Genomic DNA, 8872 nt, shown 5'->3' on the forward strand with positions numbered 1-8872 from the left:
CCAACCAACCTGCATACAGTCACATTTCATGCATGCAAAGATATAATTGTAGATGAATTTTGTCCTGACTATGCATGTTAGCACAACTATATGCTTGTTCGCCTACATGTACTGTTCTATAGTAGGTACACATACCCACACATCCAGCTGTTCTTGGATTCTTCAAGACATTTAACCAGCCAAAAACTTACAGGAACACTAATAAATGTAAGTGTGACATGGAAACGTGTTGACGCTTAAGGGAATTATCTTTCATCCCTTATTTCCCTTTTGTTGATTTGATGCATAAATTATGAAATATTTAGACAGTAGGCGATATGTATAATTTATTTGGCTAACACTCTCACATTTCACTTCAGTATCACTTTCATTTAGAGTCATATAGTGTAGTAAAAGTGAGCTCATGTAGAGTGCAATTGCATCAAAATATATCTTCCTTTATGTGCCTACATGTTTTTACAGGGAGTATATGTTTGATCACATCATTGTTCTATTTAAACATTATTTTTAGACTAATTATTTGTAGAAATATACATCAATGTCAGGCTATAATGCTAAATCCTTCTGTGTTTCCTAACACTGAAATGGTGCTCCACTTTTGTCAAAACTGTAATTTATTTATTTATTTTTTTACTGCGTCGAACAGCATGACCATATTTTTACCTCTCAAGTTGATATATTGAAGCTGTTAGCAAACAATTTCTTGTTTACAGCAGATCCAGGGCAACATGAGCACACATTTGTAGTTGTGTTTCTGGTCACTTGATGTGTGAGTATTCAATATTCCCCATCTTTGTTCCTTTCTTTTTCTATTAACACCTAAAGGAACTAATCAACTGCGAAAGGCTCAACTATGTTCATCTGTCACTTGCTAATTTTGTCTGTCTGCAGTTTAGTCGTGGGTAGAATACAGTGTGTTTAGCAGAGCTGCAGCCAAACATTGAATCAAAACATTAAATTTACACACTGGAAAACCAACTGCTGCAACTGCATCTAACTGCATAACTGTTCCTTAAAAGCTGTTAAAAGCTGAAGGTAACTGCAGAGTCAGGTCTTAATACTTTGTGTCTTGTGATACAGAAAATCTGATTAAAAATACTGATAATAGCTGCTTTACAAAAAAACAAAACAAAACAAAACACCATTTATCACAAAAACAGAAAGGACTGTTTGATTTTCAACTTTCTGGTTGGTTCTTGAACTGCTGATCTGTTCTGTACTGTCCAAATCTAAGCTTAAAATTGTGATACTTTATAAAAATGCTATTTTTTTGTAGTCTTCTTTTAAAATTTCTCATTAATAAACACTTTGCTATAACGAGATGCTGTAAAAAAAAAAAAATATATATATTATTTGTTCTTACCACAACCATGAAGCCATTAGTGCCTCAGCTGTGACAAACAGTCACTTGACAAAAATCCGGGAACATATTGGCTGAATTCGGCTGAACTGCTGGATGTATTTATACAGAGCCTATATATATATATATATATATATATATATATATATATATATAAAACTACAAAGAAAAAGTAAAAAAGTAATTAGTGAAATATCTATAGTATGTAGAGCCACTACTTTCATCATGTTTTTATCACCTACATGCTGACTCGATCTTTTTTATCTGTTTATTTGTGAAAGAAATCATCAAAGAAATTCTACTTTTTCCCATTTTTAATGATTTATGGCATTATAACTTTGCCATATTGCACAAAGGACATTTTTGAGCTCTCTCTACTTCTAGACATGGTTGTGGTGCAATACTTTACATTACTGTAAAGAATGAGCCTGCAGGGGGTAAAAATTTGACAGGAGGAAAAACATCCTTGAACTGCCTGGAATTTACAGGGTTGGCAGTTACACAAATTAAGTAATGCAGGACCAGTCTTTAGCTGTCACAAACTGCCAGCGTCTCTGTCAGCAATTACATGAGTCAGTGTAATTAATAAGCAAAATGAAACAAACTACCCATCAAGCTAACTTGATTTGCAACTACTCACTAATTAATCTTTTACTGTCGCTGCAGATTGGACCCTTAACTTTCTTGTCACCACTCATCACCACATCAAACACAAGCCTGCGGAAGGCTTTGTCTGGTTTGACGGGCAGCAGAGCAAGTGGAAAGGAACTATAAAAAAAGTGTCTGTGGGGAATTTACAAGACCCTTCTATTATTTTGCTGGCGTTTTGTCTCAATGCTCCTGACAAAGACGGGGTCCTGGCACTGTAGTGTGCTCAATGGAGCAGAGATGGAGAAAGAAGGAGACGCAGTAAAGAAGGGCAGAGAGCAAAAAGACAATGGCAGCAGTGGAGAAAGAGAGAGAGACAAAACCACCATATTGACATTCAGTTGTGGCATTATTAGTCCAGGAGCGTAAACTCTGCAGCAGTGTCCTTGATGCCCATTTTGGTTTGTTGCTAGAGCCTCTTTTATTAACTCTGTAAACAGACGGCTGTCTTTCAGTCTAGTCAGTGTGTGTCTGTGTTCACGACAAGCACCCACTTGATCTTTTCTCTCAGGACCATCAGCCATCTTAATCTTAATCAGACTTCAACTTGCTGTAGCATATTCCTCTATGGAAATTCCCCAACCTAGCCCTAACCCTTCCCATTTCTAACTGAAACTGATCTAGAATTATGGCATTACAAGCCCCTCTTTGATCTCTGCTATCACAGTAGGCAACTAAAGCTCAGGAAAATGCAAGAAAAAAGGGAATATGACCTCTAAGAATGAAAGTATCAAGAGAGGGAAAGGAAAACTATTAAAATAGAGGTGAAATAGAAGCATAGTGACTAAATTAGAGGTGTGTGTCTCTGCTGAGTGATTGAAATGGAGAGGCTGTACTCTGAGGGGAGGCACAAATGGAGACGAATTGACTGTGGCCAATGTCATTACTATTTAACAAACCTGCTATAAGCATGTAAAGGTCTCAGCCACAATGATACAGTCCAGGATAATGGAGTAATTTACCTCCCTGCAAATGGCTACTGTTGTGGGTGATAGTTGTTTTTTTCTGAATCTGCTGTGTGGGTGTGCATATTTACAAGCACTAGTTTTCACTCTAGTATTATTTCCATGTTATATGTAGGTGTACTCGCAGCCTCCTACGTGCCATTGGGTCTTGTGTTTTTGATTGCAGCTCTTTAACATTGTGGGCTCTATTTCCCATCTAAGGAGTCACCTTTTGACTTTTTCCTGTGGTCCTCTTCTTACTGTGATACTACGCACAGATATCAGCACTGCACAGACTGAATCTGATTGGCTGTTTAAGACGGCAGGGATGTATTCAACATAAATTAACACATTTGAAGGGCTTTAGAAAGCGTTAGAGAGCTTAATGTAGCCAGCAGGTGTCCATATATTAATCTTGGGAGTCCTTGAAATTGTCAAAGAAGGATAGAAAAGAAAAACCAAGCTGAAAATTACAATATGAATGTGCTTCTCTCATGTCAAGTTAACTTTATTTTTCCAGCCCAATATCACAAGTTTACAAATTTGCCTCATGGGGCTTTAGATAATAATAGATGTTCGCATTTCACAAAAAGGCATTGCTGTTTGAGATCATATTTATCATCTTTCAAGTCACGCAGTTCATTTCATGGTTTCATTATTATGGACAGCTCCATAATCTTATCCCTGTACAGGCATTACCATGAACACTGATTATGCCTTACATGCTATATCAATACTGCAAATTAAAATGAACCAAGGAGCTTACTGGTGAATGAAATCATTTCTAGATTACTGTGCTTTCGTTGTATGCATGTTTACTAGGGTTTTGCCTGAATAGCAATTTTTTTATACTCCTTAATGAGGTTTTAGCCAGCACCAAAAATGACAAGAATTTTGTTTTGTGTACTGGGATTTAATTTACTAAAGCCTAAGAGACATTTTTGGTTAGCTAGAAAATCATAGCTTTTTGTCTGATAAGCTAACATGGTCTCATTGCCTTTACTGTACGTGATCTGATCATTCTTCATGTTATGCATAGCAAGCACCCGAAGGTCCAATCTGTGTAGGGCAGAAAACTATTACCATACTGTGTGCAGTGACATTACCCTTGCCCTGATTTGCCAACTGTGTTTGCCTATAATAAGCAATCTTAGGGTGAAGAGAGTACTCCTGGAAGGCGCTTCTTACTGCCATCTTTTTATGGATCAAATACAGAAGATATAACATGTTAATTGGTGAGCTTTAGAGGCCCTACTATGTTGATTTAGGTACCTTTGAAAACACAGGTATAGTGTTTCCAGTCTTCATGCTAAGCTAGGCTAACTGCTGCAGTTTTATTTATTTTTGTAATTTTACAGGCTTCCCAAGCATTAAAGTAGAAGAATGTGATTTCACTATTGCCAGTTACACAATTTTACAGATTTTTTTTTTTTTTTACCTGTGCTGTTAGTATTGTATGTGTTTAATCACCACCTGATTAAGTTAAGCATGTAATTCCTCACTTGGCATCATTTGCAAGTTAATCTTCCACATATGCCAAAAATAACTTGTGAGTTGTGGCAGATTCACAGAATTGTGCAACAAGCTGCAGTCAATCGTCCTTGGACATTATTGACCATAATGAGAGTGGTTCTCGTGTCTAAGAATAACTAAACCCATGCGTGTTGGACCAAATGAGCAGCAGCACAAGTAGGACTCCACAGGTTACGTACGTCCTGTAGGCTTTACAACCAAACGACATCCTGAGTCATTCTATTTACAAGCAAGATTAATTCCTGACTATTCTAATCTGTGAGGTTTTCTCAGGTGATTATCTAGAAAGTCATATTTCTACCTGCCAAATGCGTTTCAGAACACTAGCAGTTCTGTTTTTAACATCTTCTTAAGTTTCATTTTTGTGGTCATTTAGCCTTTTTCTTTTTTTCCCTCTCATTCGTTTAGTTCAGCTATCTTACAGTACAGCTTAAACTACCCAGTTTAACCACTCCCAGAACATGTTCTGCATTCTTGAGAATGACATTAATTGTGCCAGGTTAATACTTGTGTTAGCCCCAAAGCTGATGAATGCACTGAACCTGCTTATTATAAAGGACGCTCTCAAACACAGGCGTTCCACCAGCTGCCTTTGCCATGGTGACAGCTGAAGCCAAAGACGTCTCGCTAATCCCAGGGATTTGAGCACCTTTTGGATTCTGCTGTTCCGTTTGTTGGAGTGTGCAACACTCACATCACATGCAAATGGGCATTCACACACACACGCACACACACATGCACGCACGCACGCACACATACAAGCAAACAAGCCATCCTTGCTGCTTGGAGAACACCAAAACAGATACACGTGAATGCATATGCTCTTTGCGTCCTTATTTTAACAGAAAATGGATCTAATTACATACTTGAAGCTGGGTATTAATGAAAAAGACAGATGTCAACATCTTCATATATCAGGTTTATCCAGATGACACACTGACAGACACACACACGTTCTCATATGTGCAAAATACCCATTGACTGTTTGCCTATAGATTAAGCCTTAAATGGTTCCCTCTGATCCCTTTAATCTTGATATTAATGAGTATCAGTACACCAACATCAGCCACATGCCCTCTTATATGACATCCAGTATGTTTGTGGGTGTCAGTGTGTTTACCTATCACTGCAGCTAGAGTGTGTGTCTCAGCCTGTACCAGCATGCATATTGGAGTCAGACCCACACATCCCTTATTTCCAGAGACCGGCAGATTAAAATACAGAGAGAGAGAGAGAAAGGTACATATAGATGAAGACATGTCAGCTGCTTACCTGCAGATGTATGGGAAAAAAAGATGGAGAATCCACAGCCAGCGGTGTGTGTGAGAGTGTGTGCTGCAGGCGAGAGCGTTTTTCTGAGCCTCTGTAGGTTCGTCTGTGTGGAATAGAGTTCCAGTCTCCCTCCCTCCCACTTGCTCACTTTCCCTCTCTCTCTCTCTCTCTCTCTTTCCCTCCCTCCCTCTCTCTCTCTCTCTCGCTCTCTCTCTCTATTGGTCTCTATCTCTCTCGCTCACTGCATCAGTAGTCCACTGCGCTGCTCCCATCACAATGCCTGTGGTCACACCTCACTGAACAAATTGTTCATTAGCGGAGCTCACCCACAGTCGCGGACATTGGGAACCAGAGTTGGGCAGATGACAATGGCTTATGAAAACACATACACTGAAAGTGACATACACAGCTTTTACACACATGTGCACACACACAGACTGAAAGCAGGTGACACACACAGGACTAAATTTAGACCTAATATAACTCACATGCTGGTGATGACTTTACGGCTCTGCAAGCAAACAATCCACGACCACAATCAAAGTACATTTTCAAATTACGCCAATTTCCTTCAGAACTGTGCACAAACAAAACTATTTTCTGATCTGACATCGTTGTGATTTAAGCTGCAAAAATGATGTCAGCAGAAGTCTCTTGTGTCAAAGTCTGACTTTCTATTTACCCATCCAGCCACCCCGACCTCCTCTATAGCAACATCACACTAATAATGTTATAGACCTGACACTTTCACATGTGGTTTTAGGGCCTTTGCTGATGCTCACCTGAGTATATGGTGACCAGCAAGACAAGAAACATGGGAACAAAAACAGATTATAAATACACTGTCATTCAAAAAATTTGGGGTCACTTAGAAATGCCCTTATTTTTGAAAGAAAAGCCTTTTTTTTCCAATGAAGATAACATTAAATTAATCAGAAATACAGTCTAGACACTGTTAATGTGGTAAATGACTATTCTAGCTGGAAATGAATGATTTATAATGGAATATCTACATAGAAGTACAGAGGAACATTTCCAGCAACCATCACTCCTGTGTTCTAATGCTACATTGTGTTAGCTAATGGTGTTGAAAGACTAACTGATGATTAGAAAACCCTTGAGCAGTTATGTTAGCACATGAATAAAACGGACACAAATTGTCTGGGTGACTCTAAACTTTTGAACAGTAGTGTACATCAAAGCCAGGTTACAGCTTTATTTATATTGTACTTTACGTCGCTGTGTGTAGCCTTTAGCCTGTGATTTGCCTTATTTTCTCCCCAAAATGAGTAACCTGAGAATTTTGCTGAAGTTGGACTTCAATATTGCCACATTTATAGAACTCAGCAATTAATGTGTAAACCTTTATCAAAAGCAATAAAATTTACTGACCAAAATGTCATCCATCAAGAACAAAAAATTACAACATTCAAGGCCAAAGATTTTAAAACTCTGACTTTTTGCACCAAATTACTGTACACACTTGGTTTGTGGACTTGAACTTGTAATGGGAGAATTTTCATAGTATGGTATTAGTATTTTTACTGAATACTAGTTGTTCACTGTTGTACTGTTAAAATTTGGACTTAAACTAGGTTCTGCTGCATTAAAGTTGCTGCATGTGTATCCACCACATCATGTCTGAACCCTTACTCTCTGTCATGCTAAAAATCCTCTGTTGGCGCTGTAGCTGCCAATACACATAAATCACAAGGTACAGAATTGTCCAATATGGAAGTAATTCCGACACATACAAGGTTTTCAAAACTGCAAAAATAAAATCAGGTTGTTCTGAAGTTTAAGCTCCCTTTTACAACATCTGTCTTCTAAGTTTCTATCCAAATATAGAACAGCCTCAAAGAAGTGCACTTTAGGTAAGAAGAAACTCAACTTTAGCCCAGTTTGGAGCATTGTTTTGTCAATGGCGTGACTGACTTATCTCTGACATCTCGGGTGTCCACTGAGACGATGTTTCTGTAATGCATTGGCACAACATTCCCTCGGCCTTTGCCTCAATGATCCCCAGGAACTTCCTAAATATAGAAACAATGAGCAAACTACGAGAGTAAGGAAACATAATTTCCTGAGCAGCGGCTGAGCGGTCCTTACTGTGATGAAACCCCCTCCCCAGCTCGGCTCGGTCCCACCGGCGCTGCCAAGGCCGCCTTAATAACATATTTGACCTTGAGCGTCCTTGCTATTTTTACCACCTTTATTTTACCCTGGCGAGATAAAAGACCAGTTCCCTTACAGGACTGCTTCTTTTACTTCAATTGTGTTGCATTGTTGTGTTTTTCTATAAAATAATTGGATTTTTAAATAGACTATTATTCTGACCTTCAAAGGTTGTCAAGACAGCCATATGTTAATGCTATCATGTGTAAGGGATTGACTCAGAGCATCTCTCCTACTGAAACAGACTGGAGGAGGAACAAGCCTGGTCTTTGCAGAGTACTAGCTTTACAGAATCTACTGTTTTATAGTAAAAGAAACACAAATTATACAACATAGACAAATGGTCGACAAGGTTTTAAAGTCATGCCATAATAAATCAAATAATTTTGCAGTAATTATAGGTACCAGCACTATTTTCCAGCCATGAGGCTTGATGTTACTACAATGAGGGACACAGAAAGGAAAATTAACTCCAGAACAAATTAAAATATTTCAGTCTTCTGAAGTTATGATTTATGGCCAGAGTAAGCTGTTCTTTAAACTGTGCCTGAGGGCAGCTTTAACAATAGATGTGCACATGTGTTTTAATTACAGCTTTTTGTCTCTGCTCAGTCTTAAGTCATTCATTCCCTTGTATTGCTCTTGTTGTTTTTTTTATTGCCATAATTTCTCATTTTGCCTTTGCAGTAATACAAATATAAGAAAAACTAAGGGCAGACAAAAAAAATCATTTACAAAAGTAATATTTTACTTAACCGATTGATAGTAAAGTAACATTTCAAGTATATTGTTTGTTTCTAATATTTCTTAAGTAGTTTTGATCTGTACTTGACCCTGACCTATATTTGGCCAGCCAATGTTATTGACCGATATTGGTCTGTTATAGATTTGTCAGTGATGACATATATCACATGAAACTTTTTGAACTGAAAATAATCGA

General features: G+C 38.1%; 1 protein-coding gene across 1 annotated transcript in view; it reads right to left on the minus strand.

The window, feature by feature from the left end:
- The window catches only part of prrt4b (proline rich transmembrane protein 4b), a 28640-nt gene extending 22765 nt beyond the window's left edge, over positions 1 to 5875 (minus strand). Inside the window, exon 1 of the mRNA XM_023284748.3 lies at positions 5758 to 5875. The gene's annotated coding sequence lies outside the window, so the exon portion shown is untranslated. The remainder of the gene's footprint in view (positions 1 to 5757) is intronic.
- Between the last annotated feature and the right edge of the window lie 2997 nt (positions 5876 to 8872).

Source organism: Amphiprion ocellaris, chromosome 21 (genome assembly GCF_022539595.1).
Source record: "Amphiprion ocellaris isolate individual 3 ecotype Okinawa chromosome 21, ASM2253959v1, whole genome shotgun sequence".
NCBI lineage: Eukaryota > Metazoa > Chordata > Actinopteri > Pomacentridae > Amphiprion > Amphiprion ocellaris.